This window comes from Myotis brandtii, unplaced genomic scaffold (genome assembly GCF_000412655.1).
Source record: "Myotis brandtii unplaced genomic scaffold, ASM41265v1 scaffold568, whole genome shotgun sequence".
Taxonomy (NCBI): domain Eukaryota; kingdom Metazoa; phylum Chordata; class Mammalia; order Chiroptera; family Vespertilionidae; genus Myotis; species Myotis brandtii.
The window spans coordinates 1,029,240-1,043,715 of NW_005370122.1; the positions used below are offsets into that span (position 1 = coordinate 1,029,240).

General features: G+C 40.9%; 1 pseudogene; it reads right to left on the reverse strand.

Moving 5' to 3' along the window:
* LOC102250363 overlaps nt 1-8,029 on the reverse strand; it is a 38,577-nt pseudogene extending 30,548 nt beyond the window's left edge.
* Between the last annotated feature and the right edge of the window lie 6,447 nt (nt 8,030-14,476).

Sequence of the window (14,476 nt, forward strand, 5' to 3'; positions counted from 1 at the left end):
GATATATGCACCCCTATGTTCATAGCAGCACAATTTACAATAGCTAAGATTTGGAAACAGCCTAAGTGCCCATCAGCAGATGAGTGGATTAAAAAATTTTGGCACATCTATGCAATAGAATACTATGCTGCAGTAAAATGGAAGGAACTCCTACCATTTGCAACAACATGGATGGAGCTAGATAGCATTATGCTAAGTGAAATAAGTCAGTCAGAGAAAGATAACTATCACATGCTCTCACTCATTTGTGGACTATAATGAACAACATAAACCGATGAACAAAAACAGATCTAGAGACAGAGAAGCATTGGTCAGTTGCTTAAACCTCAGAGGGAAGGTAAGAGAGGGTGTGAGTAAAGGGGAGACATCAACCTAAGGACTTGTATGCATGCATATAAGCATAAGCAATGGATGCAGACAACAGGGGGTGAGGGTGAGGGCAAGACTGGGGGGATGAGGGGACAATGGGGGGATAAAGATACATTTGTAATACCTTAATCAATAAAAAATTTAAAAAACCCCAATCATCAATAAAATAAAAATGGAGCCCACTTTATTGGAGAACATATTTGCCAATGATAAATTGGATAAGGGGTTAATCTCTAAAATATATAAGGAACTCATACAATTTAACAAAGGGAACTCATACAACTTAAATAATCCAATTAAAAAATGGGCAAAGGATCTTAATAGATATTTCTCCAAAGATGACATAGAAATGGCCAAGAGACTCATGAAAAAATGCTCAAAGTCACTAATCATCAGAGAAATACAAATTAAAACGGCAATGAGATATTATCTCACAGCTGTCAGAATGGCTACCATCAACAAATCAACAAATGACAAGTGCTGGTGAAGATGTGGAGAAAATGGAACTGTAGTATACTGCTGGTGGGAATGCAGACTGGTGCAGCAACTATGCAAAATAGCACCGAGTTTCCTCAAAAAATTAAAAATGGAATTGCTATTTGACCTAGGAATATATCATAAGAAACCTGAAACACCATTCAGAAAGAATATATGCACCTCTATGTTCATAGCAACACAATTTATAATAACTAAGATCTGGAAACAGCCCAAGTGCCCATCAGTATGTGAATGAATAAAAAAAGCTGTGGTACATTTACACAATGGAATACTATGCAGCTGTAAAACAGAAGGATCTCTTATTGTTTGAGACAGCATTGAGGGACTTGTAGAGTGTCTGGCAAAATGTGCCAGACAGAGAAAGACAAGTATCACCTGATCTCACTCATATGTGGAATCTAATGAACAAAATAAAGTGTTGAGCTAAATAGATCCAGTGACATAGAAGCATGGAACAGACTGACGAATTTCAGAGGGAAGGCAGGGATGGGGGTGGGTGGGAATTGATTAACTGGGAAACTTATATGCATATATGCATAGTCCATGGACACAGACAATAGAGTGGTGAAGGCCTGGGAGAAGCAGGTGCAGGGTGGAGGGGATCAATAAGAAAAAAAACCAAACAAACAGGTAGACATCTCTAATAAAGATAAATTTTAAAATATTGAAATGGATATGTAATTAAAAAAACAGATCTAGTGTTATAGAAGCAAGGAACAGACTAAGGAATCTCAAGGGGAAAGTTGGGGTTGTGGGGGTGGGTGGAAAGAGATTAACTGGGGATCTTATATGCATAGTCCATGTGTTATGGAAGAAATCAGGTTGGCCGGAAGTGACAAACCAAATGCCCTTGGAGGTTCAGAAAAGGACTGTTTTATTTGCACCAGTGCTGGTTCAGCTGAGTTCCCTCCAGAGGCTGAGCCCTGCATCTGGATTCTGACCTTCTTTTATATATGATAAGTTTCCTGGTATTCAGGGGTCTTTCCACACACGTGGCAGCCTGGGCGGTTGGCTGATGCCAGAAGCAAGTGAGATTACGGAAGCCAAGGGCGTGGTTATGGAGGAGCATGTAAGGGGAGGGTTATCTGCTTTCGGCCTGCATTCTCATTCCCCCCTCTTGATTCTCAAGCTGCCCCTAGCAGACTTAGACATCATTATTTTAAGGGTGGGTATGAACAAGGGATTTCCTGCTGTGCTGTGTGAAGGAAATGCGCACTGACCACTCTTGATACTTCCTGTGGAGTGGAGGTGTCTAATGGGGAAGGGATGCAGCAACTATGGCTCCTTGTCCAGAGGGTTGTATCCGTAGTTGAGGTTCTTTGTTTGAAGCATCATCTGGAGTTTTATTGTTTCTAAATGAGAGGAAATGAAATAGGTTATCATGTTGAGAATACAGGGGCCAAAAAGGTGTGCCATGAGAAGCATTAGGAGGGGGCCAGTGAGTGGGAGAGCCCAAGATGTCCAATTCCAGATGTTACTCCAGGAATTCCAAGGTTCTGACAATTCCTGTTTCCTTTTTGTGACCTGTTCCTTTAATTGCTGGGCCATATCTCTAACTATTCCTGATTGGTTCAAATAAAAGTAACACTCTTCGCTTAAGAAGAGGCATAATCCTCCCTTTTCAGCAGTTAGGTCGAAACCCCGTCTGTTTTGTAATACTGCTGCTGCTAGAGTGTCTACTTGATCCTTTAAGGCTACGAAGGATTTTGCAACCCGTTCTATGTCATCTGAAAGGTCTTTTGATAATTTCTGGTAATAGGAGGCTGATGAGGCTATACTTTCAATACCAGTACCTATTCCAGCAGTGATTCCTAGTCCAATTAACAGGGGTATGACCTGAATGGCTCTTTTAGATCAGGTGTGTGCTGCCAGAGGAACTACAAGAGATTGATTGTTGGGGATGATGTTCATCTGGAGAGTTAAGAATGCCAGAGTACAAGTTCCTGTCCAGTTAGCTGGCAGACATGAATAGGCATTTATTCTGCATACAAAAGAAAATCTCTGAGGAAGGGTAATACCAAGATAGGTCTTTTGAACAGTTAATTGTCAATTGTTTGATTACATTGGTTGTCAGGTATGTGACCTACCAGCTCCATTCCTTATTGTTTTTTTTTTTTAATTTTTTTATTGCTTAAAGTATTACAAAGGGTATTACATATGTGTCCTTTTTTTCCCCTCCCTTGACAATCCCCTGGCCTCCCCTACCCCCCAGTGTCTTATGTCCATTGGTTATGCTTATATGCATGCATACAAGTCCTTCGGTTGATCTCTTACTCCCCTTCCTCCTGCCCCCCAACCCTCCCTGGCCTTCCTGCTGCAGTTTGACAATCTGTTTGAGGCAGCTCTGCCTCTGTATCTATTATTGTTCAAAAGTTTGTAATGGTCTCTATTATCCATGAATGTGTGAGATCATGTGGTATTTTTCCTTCATTGACTGGCTTATTTCACTTAGCATAATGCTCTCCAGTTCCATCCATGCTGTTGCAAATGGTAAGAGTTCCTTCTTTTTTACAGCAGCATAGTATTCCATCGTGTAGATGTACCACAGTTTTCTAATCCATTCATCTACTGATGGGCACTTAGGCTGTTTCCAGATCTTATTAGCTATGGATTGTGCTGCTATGAACATATGGGTGCATATATCCTTTCTGATTGGTGTTTCTGGTTTCTTGGGATATAGTCCTAGAAGTAGTGTCACAGGGTCAAATGGGAGTTCCATTTCCAGCTTTTTGAGGAAACTCCATACTGTCTTCCATAGTGGCTGCACCAGTCTGCATTCCCACCAGCAGTGCACAAGTGTTCCTTTTTCTCCACATCCTCTCCAGCACTTGTCATTTGTTGATTTGTTGATGATAGCCAGTCTGACAGGTGTGAGATGGTACCTCATTGTTGTTTTGATTTGCATCTCTCGGATGATTAGTGACTTTGAGCATGTTTTCATATGTCTCTTGGCTTTCTGAATGTCCTCTTTTGAAAGGTGTCTATTTAGATCCTTTGCCCATTTTTTGATTGGATTGTTTATCTTCCTTTTGTTAAGTTGTATGAGTTCCCTATAAATTTTGGAGATTAGGCCCTTATCAGATATGACATTGGCAAATATGTTTTCCCACGCAGTGGGTTTTCTTGTTGTTTTGTTGATGGTTTCTTTTGCTGTGCAGAAGCTTTTTATTTTGATGTAGTCCCATTTGTTCATTTTCTCTTTAGTTTCAACTGCCCTAGGAGCTGTATCAGTGAAGAAATTGCTTCGGCATATGTCTGAGATTTTGTTGCCTTTGGATTCTTCTAGAATTTTTATGGTTTCCTGTCGTACATTTAAGTCCTTTATCCATTTTGAGTTTATTCTTGTGTATGGTGTAAGTTGGTGGTCTAGTTTCATTTTCTTGCATATATCTGTCCAATTTTCCCAACACCACTTATTGAAGAGACTATCTTGGCTCCATTGTATGTTCTTGCCTCCTTTGTCAAATATTAATTGAGCATATTGGTTCGGGCTAATTTCTGGACTCTCTATTCTATTCCACTGATCTATATGTCTGTTCTTGTGCCAGTACCAGGCAGTTTTGAGAACAGTGGCTTTGTAATACAGCTTGATATCTGGCATTGAGATCCCACCTACTTTGTTCTTTCTCAGGATCGCTGCAGCTATTCGGGGTCTTTTTTTATTCCAGATGAATTTTTGGAGAGTTCGTTCTAGATCTTTGAAGTAGGCCATTGGTATTTTAATGGGAAGTGCGTTGAATTTATAGATTGCTTTGGGTAGTATGGACATTTTAATGATGTTGATTCTACCAATCCAAGAACATGGTATGTTCTTCCATCTCTTTATGTCTTCCTCTATCTCTTTTTTCAACGTCCTGTAGTTTTCTGAGTAGAGGTCTTTTACCTCTTTAGTTAAGTTTATTCCTAGGTAGCTTAATTTTTTTGGTGCGATGGTAAATGGGATTGTTTTTATAATCTCTCTTTCTGAAAGTTCACTATTGGTGTATAGAAATGCCTCAGATTTCTTGGGGTTAATTTTGTATCCTGCTACATTGCCAAATTCATGTATTAAGTCTAGTAGTTTTTTGATGGAGTCTCTAGGGTTTTGTATGTATAATATCATGTCGTCTGCAAATAAGGACAGTTTTACTTCCTCTTTTCCAATTTGGATGCCTTTTATTTCTTCTTCTTGTCTAATTGCAATGGCTAATACTTCCAGGACTATGTTAAAGAGGAGTGGCGAGAGTGGGCATCCCTGTCTTGTTCCTGTTCTTAGGGGAAATGGTGTTAGTTTTTGTCCATTGAGTATGATGTTGGCTGTGGGCCTGTCATATATGGCTTTTATTATGTTGAGGTATGATCCTTCTATTCCCACCTTGCTGAGAGTTTTTATCAAAAATGGGTGTTGGATTTTGTCGAATGCTTTTTCTGCATCAATTGATATGACCATGTGGTTTTTTTCTTTCAATTTGTTTATGTGATGTATTACGTTTATTGATTTACGGATGTTGTACCATCCTTGCATCCCTGGGATAAATCCTACTTGGTCATGGTGTATGATCTTTCTGATGTACTGCTGGATCCGATTTGCTAAGATTTTGTTGAGGATTTTGGCATCTATGTTCATGAGGGATATTGGCCTGTAATTCTCTTTCATTGTGTTGTCTTTACCTGGTTTTGGTATTAGGGTGATGCTGGCTTCATAGAATGAGCTTGGAAGTGTTCCTTCCTCCTGAATTTTTTGTAGTAGTCTGAGGAGGATAGGTTTTAGTTCTTCCTTGAAAGTTTGGTAAAACTCCCCTGAGAAGCCATCTGGTCCTGGGCTTTTGTTTGCTGGAAGCTTTTTGATGACTGCTTCAATTTCTTCCATAGTTATTGGCCTATTGAGGTTTTTAGATTCTTCCTGATTGAGTTTTGGAATGTTGTACTTTCCTAGGAATTTGTCCATTTCCTCCAGGTTGTCTAGTTTGTTGGAGTAGAGCTGTCCATAGTATTGTTTAACAATCATTTGTATTTCTGTGGGGTCTGTTGTTATTTCGCCTCTATCGTTTCTGATTTGGTTTATTTGGGTCCTCTCTCTTTGCTTCTTGGTGAGCCTGGCTAGAGGTTTGTCAATCTTGTTTATCCTTTCAAAGAACCAGCTCTTGGTTTCATTGATTTTCTGTATTGTTTTTTTGGTCTCTATGTCATTTATTTCTGCTCTAATCTTTATTATCTCCTTCCTTCTGCTCACTCTGGGGTTTTCTTGTTGCTCTCTTTCTAATTCTTTGAGTTGAAGAGTTAGATGATTTACTACCATTTTTTCTTGTTTTTTGAGATAGGCCTGTAGAGCTATAAACTTCCCTCTCAGGACTGCTTTCATTGTGTCCCATAGGTTTTGGATTGTTGTGTTTTCATTGTCATTAGTTTTTACTATGGTTGCAAATATCAAAAAATTTCTATATGTGACACGGCACCAGAGTTAAGTTAGGGTTTTCAAAATGCTGACACGCCAAGCTCAAATGGTTCGCCATCACTGGATTAGACTCTGGCTATCGAAATTCATGTTTTAAAAAACATTTCACAAAATACTTCCTAATTGTTTTTTAATTGAGTGGCTTAATTACTTTCACCCTCTACCTCTCTTCATCATGGAATACCCTGCCTCCCCATCTTGTCTGCATGGGAAATTCCTATTTATTATTCCACTAGAGGCCTAGTGCACGAATTCGTGCACGGGTGGGGTTCCGGGGGTGGAGGGGGGATGTGATCAGCCCTCCGGGCAGGCGGTGGGATGCCCTTGCCAGCCCAGGATCTGGATCCATCCCGCTGATGTTCATGCTGGTTGTCGGGAGCCACCTGGCAGCTGCTTTTATATCCTTTCTTCCTTGCGGAGCATCTAGGGAGGGGATGTGGTTGTGGTGCCCGAGGCCAACTTCCAGAAGGCCGGTGGCACTGGTCCATTGGTGCCTGGCCCATTCTCCAGAGATTAGACCTGCAGGACTACTGAGGGAGGGAGTGGCTGCCACCGGGCTGGTGGGCTGCCAGGACAGGTCAGTCAGCTAAGCAGCGCTCCCACTGTGGGAGTGCACTGGCCGGCAGCTCCTGCATTGAGCATCTGCCCACTGGTGGTCAGTGTGTGTCATAGCGACCAGTTGACCTGTCGTTCTGGTTGGTCACTTAGGCTTTTATATATGTAGATGTGATATCAAATGTTACCTCTTGTAGGAAGTCTCCCAAATTCCCCCAGGTATGATCATTTGCCTCCTTTCTTATCATCCCATAGCATGTTGCATACAGAGACATTAGAGCACTCATCTGTTGCACATGTATGTGCTTTTCGCTGCTCAGAGTTTGATCAAAGAGTGGTTTATCAAGGCACATTCCTGGAGGGTGTCAAAGTATGAGGGAGAGATAAAACACTACTAAAATAAATTAGATTGGAATTGGATTGGTAGTTAAATCAGGTTTGCTCAAAACTACTTGCACAAATTATGGTACGTTAACTAATCCAGAGTGTAATTCAGAGTGGAGATTAGAAAATGAACTGAGAAAAGGAAGAAATCAAGGAAGGAAGGAGGAAAGAATGGAGGGAAAAAGGAAAGAGGGAAGGGGAGAAAAGGAGAGGAGGAAGGAAAGAAGACAGAAACTCTTGTCAGTTTTTAATTATTATATTTGTTGTCACTCATATGTGATTTCCTGGTATAGCTAGCTACATGCTGTTTCATCAACCCTGACATAGTAAGCTAGTTGGCATCAGTCAACAGATGATTTTCACTGAGGATAAAATTACCTTACATAAATATAGTTGCAAAATCTTGATCCATGATGCTTAAACATTTTTGTCTTGATTTTCTATTTGGTAATATATTTTTAAATTTACCGTGGATTCTTTGATCTCCAGTACTCTCTTTTTTTTCTATTCTACACTTTTATTTCTTGGCTTTTTGAACTAAACACTTCAAAAACACTTTCAAGATTTCAGAGAAGGTAATAAACTAGGTCACTCATTCACAGAAGAAAGGACTTTATTTTACATTACTTAATTTCAAAATTTTACATTTTGAATTTCTTTTTGATGAGAACTCCTTTGCAGCAAAGTTCAATATTCATTCCATAGATCATTTTGCCATTTCACTTACTCTGAATAGAGTCTTTTTTCTACAATGATTTTTGGATTAACTTTCACATTTTCTGGATTCATGACGTATCTTAGACATTGGGATAAGGGTCATGTAAAATTTTGGGATAACGGTCATGTAAATTTTTTATCAGTTTTTCCTCCATAATATCTTTATTTTGGTGAAGATGACAGTGAAGGTTTGGGGAGACAATCTGCTGACTCCTCTAATGATGCTCCCCCCAAGTTTCATTCATTTCTTATTGTATTATATCAGTCTTTAGTGTGAATTTCTACATGAATAAAAAATTACTCTGCCTTACTTTACTGAGTTGGGTTGCTCCCTTTCTGCAGACTCCCAGATATTAGCTTTGTTGCTGGCTGTTGCTGACTTTAATGCTGATCATCTCCCATAATCATTGGTAATATAGTAGCCCTCCCTTACCTGTTTATCCCTAAACCTCAGTTTAACTTTCTGCAGTTTCAGTTACCTGTGGTCAACCGTGGTCTGAAAATGTTAAATTTCCCCAACCATCAACATCGTCTGCTCCTGACATCCAAGTACTACATGGCTCTATGATCCAGGATCACCCAAAGCAGATAATCTTCCCTCTGATGTATAGTCAGAAGGTCAAGAGTAGCCTAATGCTACACCACAATGCATAGGTCACTCACCTCACTTTATCTCATTACATAGGCATTTTATCATCTCACATCATCACAAGAAGGGTGAGTACAGTACAATAAGATATTTTGAGAGACCATATTCACATAACTTTTATTACAGTATATCGTTATATTTATTTTATTATCAGTTATTCTTAATGTTTTATTGTGCCTAATTTATAAATTAAACTTCATCATAGGCATGTATGTATAGGAAAATACATAATGCATATAGGGTTTGGTATTATACATGGTTTCAGGCATCCACTGGAAGGCTTGTAATGCATCTTTTACAGATAAGGGAAAACTACTATGCCTGCAAGATTTACCAACAATGGGTGGCAATTCCAATTCAGTGGAAAGAAAGTGGAACCTATTAGAGGACAAAGGGAATTGTTCTCACCCAGAGGCATTAATGTTAACACCTTTCAGTAGAAAACAGTGTTGTGCATTCAGTTTATGTAGAGGTAGTAATCTGCTTCATCACATCAAATTTCGATATTAGAATTTGACTTATGATTAGAGGTTGTTGGCTTCATAACAGCATTTCAGAACACACCTGTGGCCATAAGGATTCCCTCAAAGTTAAAATGTCCACATAAATTGTTCTGGCTTCTCAGGTGGCTGGGTGTGATGTCAGGAATCCTAACAGCAGAGTATTCCAGACAAAATATTTGCTATTTTGTATCTAAACTGAGAGCTGAAGTGGAAGCTGAAGCTAACACACAGAGATGGGGGATCCAGGGGACCGCCTCCGCTCCTGCTGCTGCTCTGACGGATGTTCTGTGGTCATTGAAGTGGCAATGGCATGGCTAGGGGGCCTGGGTAGCATTTTAATTGCATCACTAAGTCATTTATATCTCTTAGGACCTCAAGTTCATCATCTGTGAAATATAACCTAAAAGCCTGCCTTTTTACATGAATATTGTGAAGAGTGAATAAAGTAATTATGCCATCATTTTGGAAGCAGTAAAGTATTATATAATCACTAGAGTCTGGGTGCACGAATTTGTGCATGGGTGGGGTCTGGCCAGCCTGCCCCATTGGGGGCCCATCAGGCTGGGCTGGTGGGGGGGAGGGGCCACAGGCTGTTGGGGGTGTTGGGGGATGATAGGGGCCCAGATCAGCCTGGTTGGCTGCCACAGTGTGCATCATAAGCACCAGTCTTTATGGTTGTTCCACTGTTCCGGTCTCTGGGCTTTTATATATATAGATGGTATATGATTACCCATTCACACTTCCTCCTCCATTCAGTATTTATTGAGCATCCATGTGCCTTTGGATCTTCTCTTTTGTCTCTCAGACTGCTGACAATCCCTCCTCCTGCCCTAGCCCTACCCGCTTTCACCCCTTCCCCATGTACAGGTTATCTCTGACTCATCCTTCAAGACTCTGGTTAAATTGCACATTTGCTTTTCCTATCTACTCATGCTCCTCTCTCCAGACAGTTGATTATCCCTGCTTTAGTGCTAATGTGCTACTAAGTACATACCTAGCATTTTACATTTTATCACAACTGGCTTTGGTCCCCTCTGGTATTTGTAAGGTCTTTGCTCTCAAAAGACTGCAACATGTTTATTTTTTTGTATTTTCAATGCTGAGCAGAGGATGCTGGAAGATTGGGGATATTTGATGGAGTAGTGGGAGATGAGGCCTGTAGGTATGGCTCACATTATTTTATTATTTCAGATTCAATGCATGAATTGTGAGGGTGGCAGGGGAGGTTTAAGATGTATTTTGTGTGTTACAGCAGCAATTTTCAACTGGTATGCCATAAGTGTTTTTAAAACACGCAATACCTGACTCTAGTCAAGAGCACTGACCTCAGTTTCCTTAGATTGTGAAAAAAAAAATGGCAATAGCCATAACAACAATAGTCATCAGGTGTGAATGAATCCAAATTATACCTATTTTTTGTGGTCATATCAGCAAAAAAATAATATAGTTTTTTGTTGTGCCGCAGAATTTTAGTAATTAGTTTATGTGTACCATAGATAAAACAGGTTGAAAATCTCTGCATTACAGTGTTCACGCCTGTCCAGATAGTCTAATGAACTAGTCATGTGAGAGCCACCACACATTGTCAAAATGTAATAAGTAACACATATCACATTTGCTTCAACTCTTTTTGGGAAGGAGAAAGAAAAAAAATGTAAATATACTTGAGGCATCTTAGGTATATCCAAGTTTTCATGTATATCCATGAAGGTCCATTGTACATCTACAGATTTCTTTGAAGTATCTAGCATGTCCCAGGTCCTTTCTCACAAATAGTCTCTATCTTATTTAATAAAGAGGGACTATGCAAATTGACCATCATGCAGTAATGGTCAAAATGGCTGTGCCCATAGCGGATGCAGGGATTCCATAACACAAGATGGCTGCACCCACAGCAGAGGCCGAATTCCCTTAATGAGCCTTAATAAGCAATCAGAGGGACCTGAGGCGGTGTGGCACTGGGCTGGGGCAGGGGACCTGAGGCTGCGCCCCCGCCCTGGCACCAGGTCGGAGGACCTCAGGCTGTGCCCCCCGCCCTGGTGCCAGGCTGGGGGACCTCAGGCTACATCCCCTGCCTGGCGGAGCTTGATGGGGGACCTCAGGCCATGTCCTCCACCCTGTGAGCTTTACAGGGGACCTCAGGCTGTGCCCCCTGCCCAGCAGGGCTTTATGGGGGACCTCAAACTGCACCCCTCACCCCGGTGCCAGGCTGGGGGACCTCAGGCCACACCCTCCACCCCAGTGCCAGGCTGGGGGACCTGAGGCTGTGCCCCCCAGGGATGGGGACCTCAAGGAATGCCCCTACCCTGGCCTGGGCCAGGTGACCTCAGGCCATGCACCCTGCCCTGGGCTGGGGGACCTGAGGCTGTACCCCTCACCTGGTGGGGCTTGAGGGGGACCTCAGGCCATGCCCCCTGGCCTGGGCCAAGGGACCTCAAGGCGCACCCTTCATCCTGGGCCAGTAGACCTCAGGCTATGCCCCCCCACCTGGCAGGGCTTGACGGGGGTGGGGCCGGCCAGGTCTGGGTCTTGTGCGATTTCAAGGTGCACATGGGTGGGCAGGGCCTTGACTCTGGTTCCCATGGCACATCCCAGACTCTGACAGGAGGAAGATTTTCATATACATTTTACTAATTTTCTTTCATCTCTGACACTTCTATTATAGAGAAAGGGCAAATAGCAATATTAAAATATTTCCTCTAATTAATTCCCTTTTAATGTGCATGAATTTTGTGCACTGGGTCACTAGTTTTTAAATAATACATGGACATGATTATGAAGCATAAGTGGTTCAAAAGAATATAGGGAGAGATATAAATCTCCTTTCCTCTCCTGATCTTGCCTTCCTTGTCTTCTATCCCCAAAGGCAGATACAATTATCAGTTTCTAGTGCAATCTTCCAGATAGACAGATAGATAAAGGGATAGATATACATATAGATATACATACACAGCTATACAAAGATGTAGATAATAAACAAATAAAAGGCTATGGATATATTTGTATATGTGTATGTGAAGGATATATTTAGATAAGGATAGCTAGATAATTGATAGACTGATAGATAAAATATATAAATAAAGTATCTTATTTAACAGATTTTTGAGTTTACACTACTTGGTTTTGTGAATAGAATAGATAGGAAAAAACTCAAGAACTCCTAAGGATTTCATCCTTTATGAGAATAAATAGGTCCTATAACATGTACATTTTTAATGAGCAAAGCTTGTCAATAATCAAGGACTTTACTGAGGTCCTTGATGGTTGCAAAGCAGTAGTACACCTTGGAGAGTCTTTGATCAGTCTGGTGTCTCCAGTTTATGTGGGAGTACACATCTCCCTTATGTTGGTCTTTCTTTACAGGAAAGGGGATATTACTATTTCAGTTTGGACAAGGATACATTTTATAAGTGCTGGTCAAGAATACATTTTGTAAGTACTGTGGGGGAACACAGCTCAGATAGTTTAAGAACATCTCATGTGTGAAGAAGGAAAAATAATAAGACTCTTGAAAGGTTAACACGCTGGTATGTGGGCAGGCTAAATAGCCATCTCAGATGGTGATTTAAGAAAATTGCCAAGGGAAGGGGATAGGAGATGGGCTACAAAGGGAAGGCTGCACAACACCGAGCTAAGGGGACATTGGGTCAATAATGGAAGACAAAATATACTTGGGACAATGAAACAAGAAAGGATATAGAAGAAGCAATAGAAATGCCTAGGCTGGGCTGCTCTGGCTCACTGAGAAGTCAGAGAAAAGCGGGCCTTGGAGACAGGTTCAGGGCATTAGCCTGGGATGAGCTGCCACTGCCCGTTGCTCCCTTGGTTGAAAGTCTCATGGGGTTCCTTAGGTTGGGGCAGCCGTGGGCAAACTACAGCCCACGCGGGCCGGATCCAGCCCATTTGAAATGAATAAAACTAAAAAAAAAAAAAGACCGTACCCTTTTATGTAATGATGTTTACTTTGAATTTATATTAGTTCACACAAACACTCCATCCATGCTTTTGTTCCGGCCCTCCGGTCCAGTTTAAGAACCCATTGTGGCTCTCGAGTCAAAAAGTTTGCCCACCCCTGGGTTGGGGGATACATGCCAGTGGGGGAATGGCATGGGTGTGCTCCTTGGAGGGAAAACATTCTGAGCATATTTATCTCTTTCTTACAGGTGGAAATCTTAAGGGAGGTCTCCAGCGAGGGTCTTAAGAGAATATTCATCAGCTTTCCAGGTGTGCTCTTTCAGGGTCGTGGTCTCCACTGATTGGTCGGTGCCAGGGCAGGGGGTGCATTAGTCAATGTAGCTGGTCCAGAGGTAGCCAAGGTGCCACTTGTCTGCTTTTGCTGCTTTTGTGGGCCTGGAGCTAAAAAAACAACTGAGGACTAGATGTTATCTTTAGGGAGGAAAAAGTCAGGGGGTCTAAACCACATGACCAGTGATATGCTAGGGAAGCAAAGGTTACCCTGGGGGTGAGGTTCTTGTTTTCCCAGTTTTGCCCCTTGCTAGGCATCTGAGACTTTCTGCCCTAGTGAGTTTCTGTACCTGGCCCATCGTCCTTGCTCTGGCAGTGGGGGTGGGGTGGGGGTGGGGGGTTCTAACATTCTGGGAGTCTAACAACTTTTATCTGTTATTTATAGGAATTTTACACATTTCTATTTTTTAATTCTGTCATCTGTATCTATTATAGATTACATACCATGAGAATTATTTTCAAATTGCTGGCAAATTATATATAAATTTTGGTGGATACTTATACTTAGCTGGTTACAAAAATGAATTTAGGGAGATAAATTTGTGGGTGGCACAGTTAATTGGATCAACAGTCTATGTTCATAACTGATAGATGGACCTATTGTATAAGCTCTTTCTTTTAACAGAGTTGCCCATTTTTGTGAAAGAGTCTAAAAAAGTTTTAAAATGTCATTATTTAATAACATTTCCACATTACTTTTAACACCGAATTAGCATAGCTCCACCATGAAGTATCTTGGAAGTAAGCTGACTTTTTCTTTGGGGTTAATAAAGTTGTAGCACTTTATATATTTGTTTACTGGTAAGCATGTATCATTTTTTTTCTTTGACAGTATGATGCGATTTATTGCATGCAAGAGACAGAAGAATGAACTTATAGATATTCAATTCTTTTGTAAAAAAAATTGAGATTTTCACTAATTTTAATGCTTTTCTGTCACACAAGTAATAGCTTACACATTGCTTATAATTTAGAAAATAGGTTTATAGTCAAAGTTTTTCTTATATACTGTTCCAAGCCACATGCCCATTAGTCACCAAAGGCAGCAAATGTCATAAATTTCTTCCAGAGTTATACCTATATCATGTAAAAAATAAACATATATATGTTTATACACACAAA